The sequence below is a fragment of the Eumetopias jubatus genome, unplaced genomic scaffold (genome assembly GCF_037043125.1).
Source record: "Eumetopias jubatus isolate StellerSeaLion01/CBP00866 unplaced genomic scaffold, mEumJub1_p1.0 scaffold_12, whole genome shotgun sequence".
Classification (NCBI taxonomy): domain Eukaryota; kingdom Metazoa; phylum Chordata; class Mammalia; order Carnivora; family Otariidae; genus Eumetopias; species Eumetopias jubatus.
In genome coordinates this window covers 3243155-3264205 of record NW_028274818.1, presented here as the reverse complement: position 1 = coordinate 3264205, position 21051 = coordinate 3243155, and the positions used below count along the sequence as shown (strand labels likewise).

General features: G+C 43.9%; 1 pseudogene; it reads right to left on the bottom strand.

Moving 5' to 3' along the window:
- Positions 1–13490: 13490 nt before the first annotated feature.
- LOC114199145 (T-cell surface glycoprotein CD1a-like) lies at positions 13491–20343 on the bottom strand (annotated as a pseudogene).
- Positions 20344–21051: the final 708 nt, after the last annotated feature.

The following is a 21051-nucleotide window of genomic DNA, read 5'->3' as shown; positions in this document are numbered from 1 at the left end:
TCTACCCAGGGGCAACAGCCATTAAAGGTACAAAGCCACTAAGCCTTGCTGTGTCCCAGGAGTACCCAAGCCTGTGTATGTTGTTGCCAATCAGGGTTTCTGGCCCAGGAGTGTCTAATGCCCCCTCTGTCAGGGCTTTGTTTGTCATGAAAACAACCAGGGCATTGAAAATGGGACTGCCCCTCCTTCCCATGAGCAAGAGGGTCATCCCAGTCCCAAAGCCCAAGCCCAGGCTGTACCAGGTAATCGCTGGCCTCAGACCAAGGACACTCCAGGCAACATGCTGCTACCCTTAGCTCTGTACCTTGATTATGAGGAGCCCAAAGGAACAAGGGAGGATGATCTCCTTTCCTTTTGACTGACAGGGCCCAAAGGCTGTGCAGGCTCACATATTCTCCATCACTACAGCAGAGCCTTGGGTAATGTTGGATGAGGCATGAGACACAATGGAATTTCTACTATATACGGGAGTTACTTATTCCTCTGTTATCAAATACTCAGTGTTACCTTTCAGTCCTAGACCTTCCTAACCCACATAGATGGGTACCCAAAGAGTGGACGTTTCACTTCCCCTTTAATTTCTTGGGGGGAGAGGGTAACAATACCTTTACCCACTCCTTTCCTGTTTTACCTGATTGCCCAACTCAATTTCTCTAAAGGAACATAATGAGAAATGTACAAACTAATCTTTGTCTTTTTGAGATTGACTGCCCCCTGCTGGCGTTTTTGTTCTCTGAGCCCTCTACAAAGTACAGCTGTGGGCCAATTGGAGATCTACACCTGTTCTCAAAGGAGTTTTGGGGGATGCACACACAGAGGCCTAGGGGCCCATGAATCTGGTCCATTGCCAATCTCCACTCTCTCACATTCAATCACTTTATGATATTATATTTTTTAAAAAACTCCCTAAATACTTTCCTCCTCAAATTGTCAGGAGTTTTCCTTCCCAATTCCAAGACTTCATTCTCAACATTTTCCTTCAGGGTGACCTCTCAGAATTTACCTGATTAGAAATCATAACACACCTGGAACTGCCTCCACCTTGATGTCCTGCTCTCACATTACAATCATCACCTCTTTGGGGATTATCCTTGTCATTCTCATCCTAACCTTCATTGGCTATCTCCCTCCAGGACTTTGCAACATAAGGATGGTTTTCCTGGGAAGAAACCTGGTCATGGCTCTCCTGGATTCTTTCCTTCTTAGGGACCCTGGCCTCAATACTCATACTCTTAGTTATTGGTCCCCCTCTATTTAGTCTCTTTGTTAAAATTGCTCTCCTAGAATCCAACAGTTCCATATAAGAATGATATAGTTCAATAAGTTTTCCAGCCCATACCATCAGGGAATCCCCTCCTCCTAATCCCATGGACCTGACCACCAAGGAATGTCATTCAAATAGCCTATCAGCATATTAGTATAATACCATGCTCTGGTCTACACTGCACAGGAGCCCTGACAGACTGAGAAGTTTGGTAGGGAACTCTCTACACCCTTCATTCAGCAGGAAAAAGCATCTGAAGATGAGACCTCCACCCAAATGGCAAAGATTTGTCACTGTCAATGTGTTAGGGGAATGTAGAGGCCACTTGTAGTCAACCAACTTGAGCAAAGAAACCTGAGTCAGGAGGAAGGGCCCACAGTGACCCCCGGCCCCCGGCTGAATACAAACAGGTCCATTAGACAACTCACCTCAAAATATCCTTAGGTCCCAGCTGACCAGTGGGTTACTTACACCCGGACACAGGTACCAAAAAAAAAAAAATTCCTTAAGTTCCCATACCTGCTCATCTTCCCCCTTAACTACAGCCCCCACCACTGCCTCCTGGCAGACAGTCTCAGACCTCCTGTCCTGCCTGCTGCTCCCTTGCAGTGAATTCAATAAACTTCTAAGTCCTTTGCTCTGTTTTTGGTTAATTCTGTCACCACCTGAGCCACAGTCCTCCACCTGATCAGGTCACGTCACAGTGTGCAAACTCTTGCTTACCTGGGACAGATACCAGACGCTCTACAGTCAGAAAGAAGAATTCAGGTAAAATTGTTAAGGAATGACTGAAGCCTAGAATGGGTACCTGGAGCCCCTGAGAGTCACAGACTCAGGAAATTCATTGTATCTCTAGGCTTTTTTCCATCAACCTCATCAGGGGCTCCTAACAGACTGGAGTCTAAGATACAGACCAGAGAACTTCTCTCTCCTAGTGCAAGCCTGAGGCCGGAGAGCAGCTGCTGCCTGAGAAGGTCAGGAAGGCCACCATCTCCCACACAGAAAGAAGCCTTCATGAGGTGTGGGTAGGGCAGGGACCCCCACTGCCTCAGGGCACAGGTGAAGCCACACTGCAGCTGGGGGGAAGGGCCAGTGGAGGAAGGAGAATAACACAACCTCCTGTCCTAGACTAAGAGGTTGCATCTGCCAAGGGAAAGATGGGAACCCTTAGAAGGCCCAATCCCAAAACTGAAAAACAAAGAACATGGATGAGGATGACACTGGACCAGAACAGAGCTAGTGCTCCACGCTCTGTCCCAAGCAGGTTAGCCAGCAGCTCTGCTGGTGGAGGGGCAAGAGTCTGAAGATACTTCCCCCTGAGGCTATTCCTCTTAGAAAAAGAAAATCACGGGCCCAAAATGGTGTCACGTAGACCCAGTTCCCACACTGGGGTTTCACACTGGAGCTTCATACCCAATCTAAGTACAGTTTCAACCTCCCCCAGAAATTTGGCCTTAACCAGTCAAGCAGGCACTTTGTCTTTCCAGCAGCACAGGTGAGTCTGTCACCTGGGTCCTCTCTATCCCCTACAGGCAGATGATGTCATGTGTGTGATAAAACCCTTTGCTTTCTGCCCCCTCCCCCCAAAAAAACAGGCCTGACTCCTGGAACAATGCTCTTTTGCTACTAACTCCCTGGCCCCAACTCCCTCTACAAACCTTTCCATTTTGTACAACTCCTCTGAGAGCTCCCCTGTGTGTCAGATGGGGAGTCTCCTGTTTCATGGATCATCTAATAAAGCCAATTAGATATTCATATATATGTGGTTGAATTTTTTTATTGAAGAGTTCTGAAGTTTGATTCTGGGTGATTTAATGTAGACATGAAAAAAGGAACAGCTTGGAGGAAGAGATTATTCCTGCTGTCTTAAAGATCTGGACACAGAGCTGCTTCTCATACCTGTTGAAACCACGCTCATAGACTATGTTTACCACACAAATAGGAAAAGCTGAATAAGTGAAGAATGAATGAATGAATGAACATATTGTGTCAGGAAGAAGTCCATGGAAAATTTCTTGCATTTTCAATATTTAACTGTCATTGCCATAACACTTCCTGGTTTATTACATGCTGAAGCTGCTTGAACTTCCATCTCTAGGAAAACCCTGGAGTATAAATATTTGCCAGTCACTTAGCCAGCAGAGGACGCAGCACCTCAATTCCTGACCAGTGTTGTTAGAAATCCATGAAAATACCCAGGACAGCGGTTGCTCCAGATGTCAGGGTTAACAGGCAAGACAGGGTAAGAGTGTCACAAGATAAGGACACATGAAGAATAAAGCAAATAGGCAAGAAAAGGAATAAAGATTATTTTCAAGAATTGAGGGAAAACAAAAGGGAAGTGAGGAAGAATGTTGCAAAAAAAGAGACATTAGCCTGGTGTTACCCTGGGGCCACGTCCACAGCCATCAAAGGGAAGCTTCAAGGCCAGAAATCCATCTTGCGCTGAAACCACATAAAGAATATATTAGCTGATGGAACTGGGGAGCCCAGGGTTACTGGGGATCCAGTCCCTTCTGTGGGTCTGTGTGTCTGCCTTCACTTTTCTGATGCTTTGGTTTTGTTATTGCTGCTGTTTTTGGCATCACTGGAGTATGATGATAAAGGAACTTTGGACCTATAGATAGTGTGCAGCTTTCCAGCCTCTCAGAGATGAAGGTTGGGAGACACCACAGGACATGTGGACCCTCGAGGGCTCTAACAGGTGCAGCAGAGCCTGTAACGTGACATGAATGAAGGTCTTCCTGAGGAAAGTCTTCCAACAACTTCTCAGAGAGGACAACCTGAAGAACCACGGGAGCCTGGTGCACATGGGGCATGCAGGAAGCTGCACCTGAAGTACACCTTACCTGCAGTACCTCCAGTGAGGGTATGGAGAATTTTGGAAGGAAAATGCAGAATTGGTCAAGAAAACTTCTACTGAAGCAAATCATGAAAATTAATCTCTTATGTAGCATTCATCACATGTTTGAATACTTAATTGCTAGGTAAGAAACTGTTTAAAAAAAAAATCATGAGGAGAAGGAAAGATGGCGGAGGAGTAGGGGACCCTATTTTAACAGGTCCCTGGAATTGAGCTGGATATCTCCCAGACCACTCTGAGCACCCACGAAACCAGCCTGAGATGTAAAAAAATCTGGATCTCTACAAGCAGAATATCGCAGGTGGTTGGTTTTGAGGTATGAAGCAGGGAGCCCTGATTCCGTGAGCAGATATCGGAGGATAAACGGCAGCGGGAGGGTGCCTGGCCGTGGGGATCCTACCCCCGCCGGTGAGCAACAGCCTCGTGCACTGGGGATGGGGCACAGACTTGCAGACCGTAGCACCAGGGAAAGGACTTTAGGGCAGCCCCCAGGGTGGAAACCCAGAGCAGCGGCATCCCGCCCGCGAACTGGGAGCTGCTGGCAGTTTTAGAAGCACAAAGGGCAGAGATGTGCCCCGACCTGGAGGCAGGACTGGGGGCACTGCGGAGGGGCGCACACCCAGGACGCTGCAGTTTATAGTAGCACAGACAGAAGCGGAGACAGTGTGGCCTAGAGAGCTCACTGAAGAACAGACTCCAATCTCTGCTCTGAGGCAGAGGGTTGGAAATGGACTCTTCTGCTCTGACTCCTGGAAGAGATGCGGAAAGTCACCAGGGCAAGCTGCCAGAGAACACAAGCCCCAAAAACTGATTCCCGCTGAGCCCATCCCCTGCCACAGGGGGGGCAGGGCAACTCTGCCCAAACAAGGTTGCCTGAATAACAGCGTGGCAGGCCCCTCCCCCAGAACACAGGCTGGGAAAACCAGAGGCCAGCAACCCTAAGGTCCCAAGAAAACAGGTGCATCTTGCTTGGGTTCTGGTCACTAATTTGGATTCTATACATTCCCTCAAACAACCATCAATAGAATGACTAGGAGGAGGAACCCCCAAAATAAGAAAGACTCAGAGATTATGACTTATGCTGCAGATTTACAAATGGATGCAGATATAACCAAGATGTTGGAGATGGAATTCAGGCTAGCAATTGTGAAGAAAATGGCTAGAATGGAGAAATCAATTAATGGCAACACAGAGTCTCTAAGGGCAGAAATGAAAGCTGAATTGGCAGAACTTTAAAATGCTATCAATGAGATCCATTCCAATCTAGATATTCTAACAGCTAGGGTAAGTGAGGCAGAAGAACAAATAAGTGACCTGGAAGACAATATAAAAGATAAAAAGGGAAAAGAGGAGGCCAGGGAAAAACAACTCAGAATCCATGAAAATAGAATCAGAAAATAAGTGACACCATGAAGCATTCCAATGTCAGAATTATTGGAATCATGGAGGGAGTGGAGAGAGAGAGAGAGAGGACTAGAAGATGTATTTGAGCAAATCGTAGCTGAAAACTTCCACAATCTGGGGAATGAAACAAACATTCGTGTTCTAGAAGCAGAGAAGGCCCCCCGCCCAAGATCAAGGAAAACAGGCCAACACACTGGCATGTAATAGTAAAACTTGCAAATCTTAGAACCAAGGAAACCAACTTAAAGGCAGTTAGGGGGAAGAGATTCCTTACATACAGAGGGAGGAACATCAGAATAATCTCAGACCTATCCACAGAGACCTGGCAAGCCAGAAAGGCCTGGCAAGACATATTCAGGGTACTAAACGAGAAGAACATGCACCCAAGAATACTTTATCCAGCAAGGCTGTCATTTAGAATGGATGGAGAGATGCAGAGCTTCCAAGACTGGCAGAAACTGAAAGAATATGTGACCACTAAGTCGGCCCTGCAAGAAATATTTAAGGGGGTTCTATAAAAGGAGAAAGACCCCAAGGGTGATAGAGAACAGAAATTTACAGGGACAATCTATAAAAACAACGTCCTCACAGGCAACATGATGACAATTAATTCATATCTTTCAATAATCACTCTCAATGTGAATGGCCTAAATTCTCCCATAAAATGGCACAGGGTTGCAGATTGGATAAAAAGACAGGACCCATCCATATGCTGCCTACAAGAGATTCCTTTTGAACCTAAAGATACATCCAGACTGAAAGTGAAGGGATGGAGATCCATCTTCCATGCCAGTGGACCTCAAAAGAAAGCTGGGGTAACAGTTCTTATATCAGACAAATTAGATTTTAAGCTAAAGTCTGTAATTAGAGACACAGAAGGACACTATTCATTCTTTAAGGGTCTATCCAACAAGAAGATCTAACAATTGTAAATATCTATGCCCCCAACAAGGGAGCAGCCATCTACATAAGCCAACAGTTAACCAAAATAAAGAGTCATATTGATAACAATACGTTAATTGTAGGAGACCTCAATACTCCACTCTCAGCAATGGACAGATCATCTAAGAAAATCAACAAAGAAATAAGAGCTTTGAATGACACACTGGACCAGATGGACCTCATAGATATATACAGAACATTCCACTCTAAAACAACAGAATACTCATTTTTCTCAAGCACACATGTAACTTTCTCCAGAATAGACCACATACTGGGTCACAAATCAGGTCTCAACCAATACCAAAAGATTGAGATTATTCCCTGCATATTCTCAGACCACAATGCTTTAAAACTGGAACTCAATCACAAGAAAAAATTTGGCAAAAATTGAAACACTTGGAAGCTAAAGACCACTCTGCTCAAGAATGTTTGGGTCAACCAGGAAATCAAAGAAGAACTTAAACAATTCATGGAAATCAATGAGAATGAAAACACACCAGTCCAAAACCTGTGGGATACTGCAAAGGTGGTCCTAAGGGGGAAATACATAGCCATCCCAGCCTCACTCAAAAAAAATAGAAGAATCCCAAATTCACCAACTAACTCTACACCTTGAAGAACTAGAGAAAAAGCAACAAAGCCTAAGCCATGCATTAGAAGAGAAATAATTAAAATTAGAGCAGAAATCAATGACTTAGAAACCAGAAACACAGTAGATCAGATCAACGAAATTAGAAGTTGGTTCTTTGAAAAAATTAATAAGATCGATAAACCATTGGTCAGACTTATCCAAAAGAAAAGAGAAAGGACCCAAATTAATAAAATTATGAATGAAAGGGGAGAGATCATGACTAACACCAAGGAAATAGAAACAATTATTAGAAATTATTATCAACAACTATATTCCAATAAACTGAATAATCTGGATGAAATGGAGGCCTTCCTGGAAACCTATAAGCCGCCAAGACTGAAACAGGAAGAAACTGACAACCTGAATAGGCCAATAACCAGTAACGAGATTGAAGCAGTGATCAAAAACCTCCCAAAAAACAAGAGCCACGGCCTGATGGATTCCCTGGAGAATTCTACCAAACATTCAAAGAAGAAATAATACCTATTCTACTGAAGCTGTTTCAAAAAATAGAAACAGAAGGAAAACTTCCAAACTCATCCTATGAGGCCAGCATTACCTTAACCCCAAACCAGGCAAAGATCCCATCAAAAAGGAGAATTTCAGACCAATATCCCTGATGAATATGGATAACAAAATCCTACCTAATAGGATCCAACAATACATTAAAAGGATCATCCACCACGACCAAGTGGGATTTATCCCCAGATGCAAGGGTGGTTCAACATTCACAAATCAATCAACGTGATAGAACACATTAATAAGAGGAGGGAGAAGAACCATATGGTCCTCTCAATTGATGCAGAAAAAGCATTTGACAAAATACAACATCCTTTCCTGATTAAAACTCTTCAGAGTGTAGGGATAGAGGGAACATTCCTCAAGTTCATAAAATCCATCTATAAAAATCCCACAGCAAATATCATCCTCAATGGGGAAAACCTGAGAGCCTTTCCCTTAAGATGAGGAACACGTCAAGGATGCCCACTCTTGCCACTATCATTCAACATAGTACTAGAAGTCCTAGCAACAGCAATCAGACCACAAAAAGAAATAAAAGGTATTCAAATTGGCAAAGAAGTCAAACTCTCTCTTTTCGCAGACGACATGATACGTTATGTGGAAAACCCAAAAGACTCCATCCCCAAATTACTAGAACTCATACAGCAATTCAGTAATGTGGCAGGATACAAAATCAATGCACAGAAATCCGTTGCTTTCTTATACACTAACAACGCAACTGTACAAAGAGAAATTAGAGAAACGATTCCATTTATAATAGCACCAAAAACCATAAGGTACCTCTGAATAAACCTAACCAAAGAGATAAAGGATCTATACTCTAGGAACTACAGAACATTCATGAAAGAAATTGAAGAAGACACAAAAAGATGGAAAAATATTCCATGCTCATGGATCGGAAGAATAAACATTGTTAAAATGTCTATGCTGCCCAGAGCAATCTATACCTTCAATGCCATCCCGATCAAAATTCCAATGACATTTTTCAAAGTGCTGGAACAAACAATCCTAAAATTTGTATGGAATCAGAAAAGATTCCGAATCACCAAGGAAATGTTGAAAAAGAAAAACAAAGCTGGGGGCATCACCTTACTGGATTTCAAGCTATATTAAAAAGCTGTGATCACCAAGACAGCATGGTACTGGCACAAAAACAGACATATAGACCAATGGAACAGAATAGAGAACCCAGATATGGACCCTCAATTCTATGGTCAAATAATCTTTGACAAAGCAGGAAAAAACATGCAATGGAAAATAGACAGTCTCTTCAATAAACAGTGCTGGGAAAATTGGACAGCCACGTGCAGAAGAATGAAATTCGACCATTCTCTAACACCATTCACAAAGATAAACTCAAATTGGTGAAAGACCTCAATGTGAGACAGGAATCCATCAAAATCCTAGAGGAGAACATAGGCAGTAACCTCTTTGACATCAGCCACAGCAACTTCTTTCAAGATACATCTCCAAAAGCTAGTGAAACAAAAGCAAAAATGAACTTTTGGGACTTCATCAAGATAAAAAGTTTCTGCATAGCAAAGGAAACAATCAACAAAACAAAGAGGCAACCCACAGAATGGGAGAAGACATTTGCAAATGACACTACAGATAAAGGGCTGGTATCCAAGATGTATAAAGAATTTCTCAAACTCAACACCCAAAAAACAAATAATCAAGTCAAAAAGTGGGCAGAAGATATGAAAAGACACTTCTCTGAAGAAGACAGACACATGAAAAAATATTCATCATCATTAGCCATCAGGGAAATTCAAATCAAAACCACATTGAGATACCACCTTACACAAGTTAGAATGGCAAAAACGGACAAGGCAAGAAACAACAAATGTTGGAGAGGTTGTGGAGAAAGGGGAACCCTCTTACACTGTTGGTAGGAATGCAAGTTGGTCCAGCCACTTTGGAAAACAGTGTGGATGTTCCTCAAAAAATTAAAAATAGAGCTACCCTATGACCCAGCAATTGCACTCCTGGGTACTTACCCCAAAGACACAGATGTAGTGAAAAGAAGGGCCATATGCACCCCAATGTTCAGAGCAGCAATGTCCGCAATAGCCAAACTGTGGAAGGAGCCGAGATGCCCTTCAACAGATGAATGGATAAAGAAGATGTGGTCCATATATACAATGGAATATTACTCAGCCATCAGAAATGATGAATACCCAAATTTTACATCAACATGGATGGGACTAGAGGAGATTATGCTAAGTGAAATAAGTCAAGCAGAGAAAGTCAGTTAACATATGGTTTCACTTATTTGTGGAACATAAGGAATAGCTTGGAGGACATTAGGAGAAGGAAGGGGAAAACGAGGAGGGGGAATTAGAGGGAGAGATGAACCATGAGAGACTATGGACTCTGAGAAACAATCTGAGTGTTTTAGAGGGGAGGGGGTGGGGGGATGGGTTAGCCCGGTGATGAGTATTAAGGAGGGCATGTACTGCAGGGAGCCCTGGGTGTTATACGCAAACAATGGATCGTGGATCACTACATCAAAAACTAGTGATGTATTGTATGGTGACTAACATAACATAATAAAATTTAAAAAGAGAAGAAAGAAAGAAAGAAAAGAAAGAAAGAAAGAAAGAGAAAGAAAGAAAGAGAGAGAGAGAAAGAAAGAAAGAAACAAAGAAACAAAGAAAGAAACAAAGAAAGAAACAAAGAAAGAAAGAAAGAGAGAGAGAAAGAAAGAAAGAAAGAAAGAAAGAAAGAAAGAAAGAAAGAAAGAAAGAAAGAAAGAAAGAAAGAAAGAGAGAGAGAGAAAAGAAAGAAAGAAAGAAAGAAAGAAAGAAAGAAAGAAAGAAAGAAAGAAAGAAAGAAAGAAAGAAAGAAAGAAAGAAAGAAAGAAAGAAAGAAAGAAAGAAAGAAAGAAAGAAAAAGAAAGTTACCACTGGAAAAAAAATAAAATAAAATGCACGTATCCCTTGGAGGAGTTATAGCTCAATTTAGGAGTTACAGCTTATCAGACAACATGTTCAAAACTGAATTCCTGATATTCCATCGCAGTAAACAGGTGTCAATGCTCACACACTTACTCAAACTAGAAACACACCCTTTCTTCTATGTTTCTTATGGAATGCATTACCCTCTCTTGTCAGTTTTTCCTCCAACATGGATCTTAAGTCTATCTACTTCTCTCCCTTTCCACTGCCACCATCCTGGTCCAAGCCACCCTCGTAGGTCACTTGTAACATCTTCGGATGCATTCCCTCAGCACCTTGTACCACCCCCCCTTCACCAAGTGCTATAATTGCTATTTACTCACCTGCCTCCTCCCACAAGAGTTCAGGGCTTGGTTTGTTGGAGAGATGAGTGAATCTAAGTGACAGGATCTTCCCAGCCATGGGAGATGAGGCTGTAGATGAGGTTGTGAATTCTATTTAGTATGCTCAACAAGAATATTCTTTCTCTAGGTCTCCTCTCTGGATACTTAAGAAAAGCCCAGAGATATATTTTGAAAAATATAAGACTTGATTTAGAACCAAGAAATTTTTCTAAGCTTTACCTATCAGAGTATCTTCGGTGCTTTGTCATCATGTTGAAATGCTTGATGAAGCATATTCCTAGGTGTTTAAGAGATGATTCTGGATAAATTAAACAGCGGTATACTTTTGAATTAAGACTATTGGGAGCAGCCCACAGAGAGTAAAGATCCCTTTTAACCCTTTAGACTTCAGGGTCAAGTTGTCATGTAAGGGGGGAAAGCTCCCTTCACATCTGGATGGCGTGTGGGCTAATTATGCTAATGATCATCCTGGTCCTGCTCCAGCCTTTCTCGAATGTACTGTAGTGCCCATTTGCTCTTATCCCAGCAGAGGCATAGGAGAAAAGAGAAAAAGCCCAGGAAAGTTAACTTAGCATTGCTGATGTTTAACTAGGAGCAGGTTGACTACTGTACATATCCAGACTCTTGTTTTTCAAACCTTAACTTTGTTTTTCCTACAGTCTGTATCTGCTTGCTTCCCTCATCTTTTAACTTATTTCCTTCATCCTCTCTCAGAAACATCTCCTTGCTTTCTAAAATCATAGACTCTTAAAGCTAGAAGGTCAGGAGACTGCCCAGTATCTGGTTTAATATCCCCTGCAGGGAAGACTGAGGCTCAGAGAGTTGAAATGGTTTGCCCATAGCAGCTGGAAAGCAAGTCTTTGACGCATGGCCCTAAATTCTTCCTCCTGTGTAATGCTGCCTTGCCTCTCTCAGAGAATAATGAGGAGAAAGAAGATGCCAGTGCTTGCAGAAAAAAAACTTCACTATCTTTTATTTGGACAAAAACCAATAAAAATATCACATATGCATTTGTGCTTTCAAAAATATAAATTTTCTGAGTTAAAGAGCTAAGCCCATGTAAAAGAAAAAAAGAGAAATCCCAATTAAAATAGAAAATAAAAATACTTTTAATATAAAAAAATCACATAAAATGAAGTAACCACTTGATGTTTTGGTGTATGTGCACATGGTGACACGATGCTCACAACCAAGCCAGTTAACATGACCACCACTTCACATCCTAACCCTCTTCTTTCCTTTTTTTTCTTTTTAAAACATTTTTATTTAAATTCCAGTTAGTTAACATACTGTGTAATATTAGTTTCAGGTAAGAATTCAGTAACTCATCACCTACATATAAGACCTAGTGCTCAACACAAGTTCCCTCCTTAATGCCCATCACCCATCTAAACCATCCCCCACACACCTCCCTCCATCCATCCTCAGTTTGTTCTCTATCTTTAAGAGTCTCTTTTATGGTTTGTCTCTCTCTCTTTTTCCTCACAATGTTCACCTGTTTTGTTTCTTAAATTCACATATGAGTGAAATCATATGGTATTTGTCTTTCTCTTACTGACTTATTTCCCTGCTCAGAATATACTCTAGCTTCATCCACATCTTTGTAAATGGCAAGATTTCATTCTTTATATAATGAATAATCTTCCATTGTATGTATGTATGTGTGTGTGTGTGTGTGTGTATATATATATATATATCAAATCTTTTTTTTAAAGATTTTATTTATTTATTTGAGACAGAGAGAATGAGAGAGAGAGAGAGCAAGCACATGAGAGGGGGGAGGGTCAGAGGGAGAAGCAGACTCCCTGCTGAGCAGGGAGCCTGATGCGGGATTCGATCCAGGGACTCCAGGATCATGACCTGAGCCGAAGGCAGTTACTTAACCAACTGAGCCACCCAGGTGCCCCTATATCAAATCTTTTTTTTTCCAATCATCAGTCAACAGACATTTGAGCTCTTTCCAGTATTTGGCTATTGTCGATAAATGCTGTTATGAACATTGGGGTGCATGTGTCCCTTTGAATCAGTATTTTGTATTTTTGGGTAAATACCTCATAGTGCAATTGCTGGGTCATAGGGTAGTTCTATTTTTATCTTTTTGAAGAATATCCATACTGTTTTCCAGAGTGGCTACACCAGTTTTCATTCCCATCAACAGTGTAAGAATGTCCCCCTTTCTCTGCATCCTCACCAACATCTGGTGTTTCCTGTGCTGTTAATTTTAGCCATTCTGACAGGTGTGAGATGGTATCTCATCGTAGTTTTCATTTGTATTTCCCTGATGATCAGTGATGTTGAGCATGTTTTTAGGTGTCCGCTGGCCATCTGCATGTCTTCTTCAGAAAAAAAGTCTGTTCATGTCTTCTGCCCATTTCTTAACTAGATTATTAGTTTTATGGGTGTTGATTTTGATAAGTTCTTTATAGATTTTGGATACTAACCCTTTATCAGACATGTCATTTTTCAAATATCTTCTTCCATTCTGTAGGCTGTCTTTTAGTTTTGTTGATTGTTTCTTTCACTGTGAAGGAGGTTTTTACCTTGATGACGTCCCAATAGTTTATTTTTCTATTCTTTCCCTTGTCTCAGGAGACCTATCTAGTGAGAAATTTCTACAGCCCATATTAAAGAGGTTGCTGCCTGTGTCCTCCTCTAGGATTTTCAGGGTTTCCTATCTCAGATTTAGGTCTTTCATTCATTTTGAATTTATTTTTGAGTATGGTGTAAGAAAGTGGTAGTTTCATTCTTTTGCATGTTGCTGACCAGTTTTCCCAACACCATCTCTCGAAGAGACATTCTTTTTTCCATTGAATATTCTTTCCTGCTTTCTCAAAGATTAGTTGACCATAGAGTCGTGGGTCCATTTCTGGGCTCTCAATTATGTTCCATTGTTCTATGTGTCTGCTTTTCTGCCAGTACCATACCATCTTGATAACTAGAGCTTTGTGATATAGCTTGAATGCCAGAATTGTGATGCCTCAAGCTTTGCTTTTCTTTTTCAAAATTGCTTTGGCTATTCCAAGTCTTTTCTAGTTCCATACAAATTTTAGGTTTGTTTGTTCCAGCTCTGCCTGTGAAAAATGCTGATTGACAGGGCAGGGAAATGGCACCAACCCCCTCCCTCATTCCTAAAGAAAGGATTCTGCTGCTGCTCTCAGGGAAGCCCTCCCAGAAGAGCGAACAATCTCCCCTTGTGTGTTCCAGGTGTCCCTCAGATCCCTGCCTTCACCCTATCTGTGCCCTAACCTTCTGCCCACCAAGCAACACAGTGCCCCTGTGCGCTATCCCAGGCAGGCTTGCTGAGTTTTAAACCTCCAAACATTAGGGACCTGGCTTGTCAGGTACCCATGCTGGTAGTCTGGGGGAGTGTCTTGCCACACTGGGACTGGTGCAGGTTTGTCCCAGAAGGGCGGTCGCACTGAAGCACAGGGCATGGAGCTTGTAGTAAAGTGCAGCAAATAACCAGTGTCCAGGTTAGCCACATGCAACAAGTGTCTCAGTGCCAATAATCTGGGGTGGCAGAGGGTAATGTTGCCCTCCAGCTCTTTTGTCCCCAGAGAGGCAATGCCACCTCTCCTAGATGAATCCAAAAAGGGGAGACTCACTCTATCCCATGTGTCCCAGGGGATCCTCAGATCATGCTGTTTGTCCCCAGATTTCTGCTCTCCTTCTCCACAAGATCACAGCAGTGCCCACTGGGCTCCACATTGGCCATGGTTCGGACCTCTAAAACTCTAGTCTTTGAGCCCCATTGATTGTAAATTTCACAGAAATCAACCCCTTTTGTTTTCCCAGTCGATGGTTATGGGGATGTGTTTTCCTTGTGTGATACTCTGGGTTCTCCCACTCTCTCTCACTCTCTCTTCCTCCTCTGTACAAAGCCAGGGCTCCCTCCCCTCCACAGAACCCATAATTGTATCTCCCCAAAAGCATGACTCCCCACCTCCTAATTTCCATGATGTGGCCTCTTGCCTCCCTGTAGTTGTGCAGGTTGTTCTGTCAGTCCTCAGATAGATATCTGGGGTATTCAGAATGATTTGATATTTACCTAGCTGTGTTCTAGGGTTGAGGCAAGCTTGGGGTCCTCCTACTACTTAGCCAAATTAGCTCCTTCTCCCTGACCCTTTACTTTTCTTTTCTTTACTTTTCTCTTCTCTCCTTTTTTTCCCTTTTCTTTTCTTTATCTTTCTTTGGTGAGAATACTTTGGATCTATGCTCTTAGCAAATTTCACATATAAAATTTCTCTGCCTCCTTGCATGGAAATTTCATCCTCAGGCTTGCTTCTCTGGTGGTGAAAAATGGATGGTACTTTTTTCCATCTTTATACTCTGCACCTTACCAGCCCGGACAGGAGAGAGCATCTCTTTCCCCTCCATTGGCCAGAAGAATCAGACTTCGTGGAACCTGTGCCACCTGGTGCAGGTACCTGGCCCTGAGCCCTCTCTCTGGGTGAGGATGAGTAGCATCTGTCTGATGATTGACCTGAACAACAGGTTACCTGTCCATCCTTCAGCCTGTCTCATTGTCAAAGATGTTTTCTCCTGGTGGCCTCAGGCTGATCAGAGCCCAGAGCTACACATGAGGGTGGAGTCAACCAATCAAAATCCATATGGTGGCCATGCGAGGGCAACAAGGTGGACTGGGAGAGAAACAGCCAAGCAGTTTGATCCAGGTGGGAAGTCACAGAAGTTCCATGATTTGCTCTTCCCCTTCCCATATTTTCACCTTTACCACCTTTCCCATTTCAATGTTATTTTCCAAAAATATTCACATGTGCAGGACTGGGAGCCTGCACATGATCCCTTTGAACATTCTCCTGCTCTGTTCTCCTCCCTCGGCCCCTAAACAAATTAGAACTAAGTTCTTAACCCCTAGGTAAACCCACATAAGCTCCTGTACTAAGAAACTAGAAACACAACGAAAAAGGTGAACAAATCAGGAAAGCAAAACGTTCAAGCTCCGAAGACACAGAAGAATTTTCACTCCCTACTACTTGACATTCAAAATGTCCCAGCTGCATGGCCAGAGCTTGAAAATGGTTTGTTGAGTTAATTAATGAAACTGAGAGTGAGGTCTAATCATGGATGTCTCCACCCCTACTGCCATGGAGGTCACTGGTCACAAAAGGCCTATCTTCATTATCCGTGGAATCTGTCTGTGCTGATTGGCCTACCTGCTGACATTGATTTGTAACCCCCAGACACATGCACTCACCAGTATTTGTAGAGGCAGGGAGAGATGCCTGGAATGTGTCATCCACCTTATGTGTTGCCTGGTGAGACTAAATCAGATGCCCTTCTGCCTTCCCATATTAATTCTCACACTGTAAACACTTGTCTTTTCATGGTCCATTTGGTGTCATATTTCTTAAATTACATGCTCTTTCTTGGTGATTTCAGTGTTAAAAAGACCCTGAAGCCCAGAGCTGCAGGGCTAAATGGTGTTCCTAAGTACAAGAAGGTGGGATATGCCTCATGACAAAACACCTGTGTAGGTAAGCCTCACTCAGGCTCCTATGCAGAGGTGTGGGCCATAAGGTCAGAGGTAATGAATTATCAATGCAATAAATCCAGGAAAATGAATAAGACATTCATGACATCTATACAGAGCCATTCCAGAGAATGCTAAAGTAGTATCTAGGACACTAGGATAACACCACAGAAAAAGGGTGAAAGAATCTATATTTGTGGACTCATGAGATGATGACTGTTTCTTGTTTGTTTCTTAAAGCATCATGGGCAGCACAGCTGTGGGGCTAAAACCAAAGACACTGGTGATCACAGTACCCAAGCTGGGAAATGTTACATTTCTGAAATAATATTTCAGCATTGGGAATATGGCATACAGTGAATTATTTGGAATATATATATATATATATATATATATGAAAGAAGCTGTTTTTAATCAGAAATACATATGAATCCAGGCTGTGTATTCATCTGTTACCAAGTGTTGTAAGCAAAGGCTCCTAGGAACCCAACCTCATATCCCCCCCAGGAACAATGGCTTAGTGTCCCTCCCTCAGTGACTGTAACACAGCAGCCATGAATGCCAGGAGGCACTGTATGCACGCTCCTTGTTGGATCCCCATTCCTTCCTGAGCACAACACTCTTGTTCTCTTTCCTGGACCATCTCTTTTCCATTCGCAGACACACTTGCACTGATACCTCTCAGGCATCACCTGTACCAGTGCCTCTCACATTTTATGTACCTGACAATCCCTAGCTGATTTTGCTAAAATGCAAATTGTGATTCAGTGGGTCTCACCTGAGACCAAGACCCTATATTTCTAACAAGCCCTAAGGTGACAACTCTGCTGTTGTCCCTCAGCCTCACAAACAGCAAGCATCCTGTCTTCCTCTTTTTATTCAGAATACTTGGAGCAACAGGTCCACTCCAATAGGTGTCTGCAGTAAATAACTGGAGTGGTTACAGGTAAAACTGTGTTCTTCCTCAGAGTCTCAGAGATGACACAAGGAACCATGAAAGTGTGAAGTCCATCAGCCAAATGAGAAGATTTTTAACAAGAAGAGCATCAAACATCTTAACTACTACAAACATTTCAGGAAGGAAAAGAAGAAAACCTATAAATTTGACAAAAATTCAATACAGGTTTTTAGTCCATGCAGGTGAGACACCTTACCAAGGATACAAATAGTTAAAAAATATGGACTTTGATCTCAATGGGCCTAAGCACTAGAAGGAGAAAAGCGGCCTCACTGGGGACAACCATAGGTGGGGCTCAGAAATAGATTTACCAAAGTGCAAATAAAAGTTGTGGGAATTCTCACCAGGCAGAGACTTCTTCCACTAGTGAATCAGGGAAGACTCTGGAGGAAATGCCATTGGATGTCTGATGTCCCGTGGAGGTTCTGCGACTTCATTCCATACAGAGATAAATTTTGAATTTTAAAGTCTCAGAATCAGGTCACAACAACAAATCCCACTAAATTGCACTTAGCTTATATTGACAACTGATTATTAAGCAAAAATGAAAGACAAAAGATGCACACAGAGAGTTGCAAGGACATCACCGCTGAGCTGGGTTTAGGTAAGTACTGTAGCCTGAGCTGCTGGGATGTTGCTCCAAATGGAAGCCAGTGCACTGAGGTCCTCCAGTTCCTGGGAGGAACAGAGGAGGAGTCACTCTGCAGCAGGTGGAGGTGAGGACTGCAGGAAGGAAGAGCACTGGGAGCAGGAGGGCTGAGGACAGACTGAAAGATGGGGAGACATGTAGGAAAGAGCAGGGAGGTGGCTCCAGAGACTCACCAGCGCTTCCAGAGCCACAACACCAGGCCTGCCAGAAGCACCAGGGGCACCAACACCACCAGGAGAACCAAGCCCATGGAGTGGGGCTGCTCTGTGGGTTTGGTGCACAAAGGGTGTCATTTCTCATCCACCACAGGTTGAACTGTACCTCCCCAGTCCCCCTTGCTCCTGCCACCCTCTGTCTCACCAACCAATGGTCCTTCCGCCTTTCACTTCCCCTATCCTCCTCAGAGATAGGGCCTACACCCAACCCTCTGCATCCTCCCACATCTAGAGGGCCCCTACCCTTAGTTCTCCATTCCTTGGTTTACTGATTTTAGTCATTTTTGGTCAGGAATCCCTCAAACCCCAAATTTTTCATCTGGCTCTCATACTCTGCTCTAGCACCACCTGCCCCCTTTCCCAGGTGGGCCTCAGCTCTTTCTCACCCCAGGAGAGAACAATGTCCTGGCCTCCTAGACTGCTGTGCCTCACCAGGCATGACAGGCCAGTTGCGTCACTGGCTTTCACATCCAAGAAGATCTGAAGATACCATGTCCCATCAGCACTGGGCAGGACATTGCCTTGCTGGGTGCCCTGTTGCTCCTGCTCACCCCGCATCCACATCACCCACACAGGCTTTGGGTAGAAGCCAGAGACATGACACACCAGCAGCAGACGGCCAAGACCGGGACTGGGGCCGGTGGACAGCCAGGCCTCTGGCCTCACTGCAAAGACAAGACAAGTATTCACAGATTGAGAGGGTAGATCTTCACATCACTTTAGACAGACACAGCTTTCCACCTCTAGAAACCAGTAACCATCATCCTCTCTCCCTCTTGACTCCTTCTTGCCCTGAATTTGAGGGAATGGTACAAATTTATGAGTGCAGAGTAAAGAATTCATGGCAGGAGGGAGCAGGACTGACCTTGTCACTGGATATCTTCCTTCCCTGCATCAAGAAGAAACTGGGGACAGGTGTCCTTGAAGAGTGTGTGTATTCCTTCATTGATTACAGGGTACTGATTGAATAGTTTGCAGACCTCTCAAGCCCTACTTCTTCCCTTTGGAGATGACCACCATGTCATGTTCTGGAAGCTCATGAGATCTGCCCCTTGATAAGCAATCTGCATGAATCCTACTGATGCTTCCCCAAAGTGTAGCTCACAGCCTTCTGCCAGTTGTACCTGAAATGGATCTGGGGAAGAGAAGTTGTGAGTTACAGGACAGGGGGAGTGAAGGAGATTAAATGAGAGGAGTGGAACCCAGGTAGGCCTGAATCAGAGGGGAAAGTTCAGGGGATTAGAGTGAATGGACTACAGTTTGGTTTGAAGGGAGGCTCAAACAAAGAGGAAGTGGTGGTCACTAGGTGCAGAGGAAGAGGTGATGATTGAGGAAGGAACAAACGTTGGAAGAGAGACATGAAGGGTGTGGGCAGACAATAGGGAAGGGCTCAGCAGGAGAGCTGGGGATAAAAACAATCTAGGGTGAAGGGAGTGCAGTGCGGTACAGGGAAAGCATAGACAGAATTTGCTGATGGGACTAAAGGGGAAGAAAGGCACAGTTCAAGGAGTCAGTCACAGAGTGGGGGAACAGAGTGTGCCTGGTTTTAGGCCAGGGAAAGTGGTGGTCATGGGAGATGCTAGTGGGAGACAGGAGAGCACAGCCTGTGGTCAATGAGAGGAGTGCTAAGTAGAAGATGTGATGCTTTTCAAGAATCAGGGTCTGGCTTCTACCCCTTGCCCAGAGGTTGTGATTCAGATTCATGATGGGCGAGATGTAAGTTTCAGAAGCCAATGGAGGCTCTTTCCTAGAGGAAGAAGGAATTCAAGGAGACCTACACACATCTGCCACCTCCATCGCTCCTTCCCTGAGGGAACTAACTCACATTCAAGCTGCCAATGTCTGACATGGTCTTGAAACACCTGACAAAATCCAATGGAGTATACATAGAAAAACTTTTCCAATTTCATCAGCTCCTCCTTGCTCCAGTTGCCTTTAGACAAAGGCCAAATGAAAATGAAAGCATCAGTCTTGTTGTCCCAGCCATGAGTCTGCAGCTCATCCAGCCAAGCTGAACCCAGATTTTTGTGTCCAGGAACGGTTGTAAAAGGATATGGTTAGGAAAAAAGGAATGTGTGATGGATCTTCTGGAAACGTCATTGCTCCAGATCCTATGAGATCTTTGCCTCTGGAACAGTAACAGAAAGAAGGGTGAGGGGCGGAGCAAGATGGCGAAGTAGGAGACCTGGATTTCGTCTGGTCTCAGGAATTCAGCAGGATAGGGATCAAACCATTCTGAACACCTACGAACTCAACAGGAGATCAAAGAAAAGAATAGCAACAACTCTCTGAACAGAAAAGCGACCACTCTCTGGAAGGTAGGACGCATGGAGAAGTGAATCCGAGGTGATATTCGGGAGGATAGACGGCGGGGGAGGGGGCCTCCGTCGGCTGCTTCTGGCAAGTGCTAGAGCCGCGGAGCACAAAATCGGAACTTTTAGAAGTCGGCTCCGCTGAGGGACGTCACTCCAGTGGCTAAGTGGGAGGTGGAACCCTCATGGGACAGTGTGGTGTCAGGACCCTCGTGGTCACAGAAAGACCGGGGGTGCCTGAGTGCGGCAGAGCTCCCAGGTATCGGAGCGCGGAAGCTGGCTGCAGAGACAGAGCCGAGGCGTGGGCTCTCAGCTCGGGTGGCCATAAACCGTGATCGGTGACAGTTGGGCCACTGCTCCACCAGCAGGAACCCAACAAGCAGCAAATCCGGGGAGACTCCCTTTCCTCCCCCGGGAGGAGTGGCGCGAGAGCGCACCACGGGGATCTGCTGGGTTTGGAGACTCCACACGGGGTCGGGTGCCAGAGATAGAAATG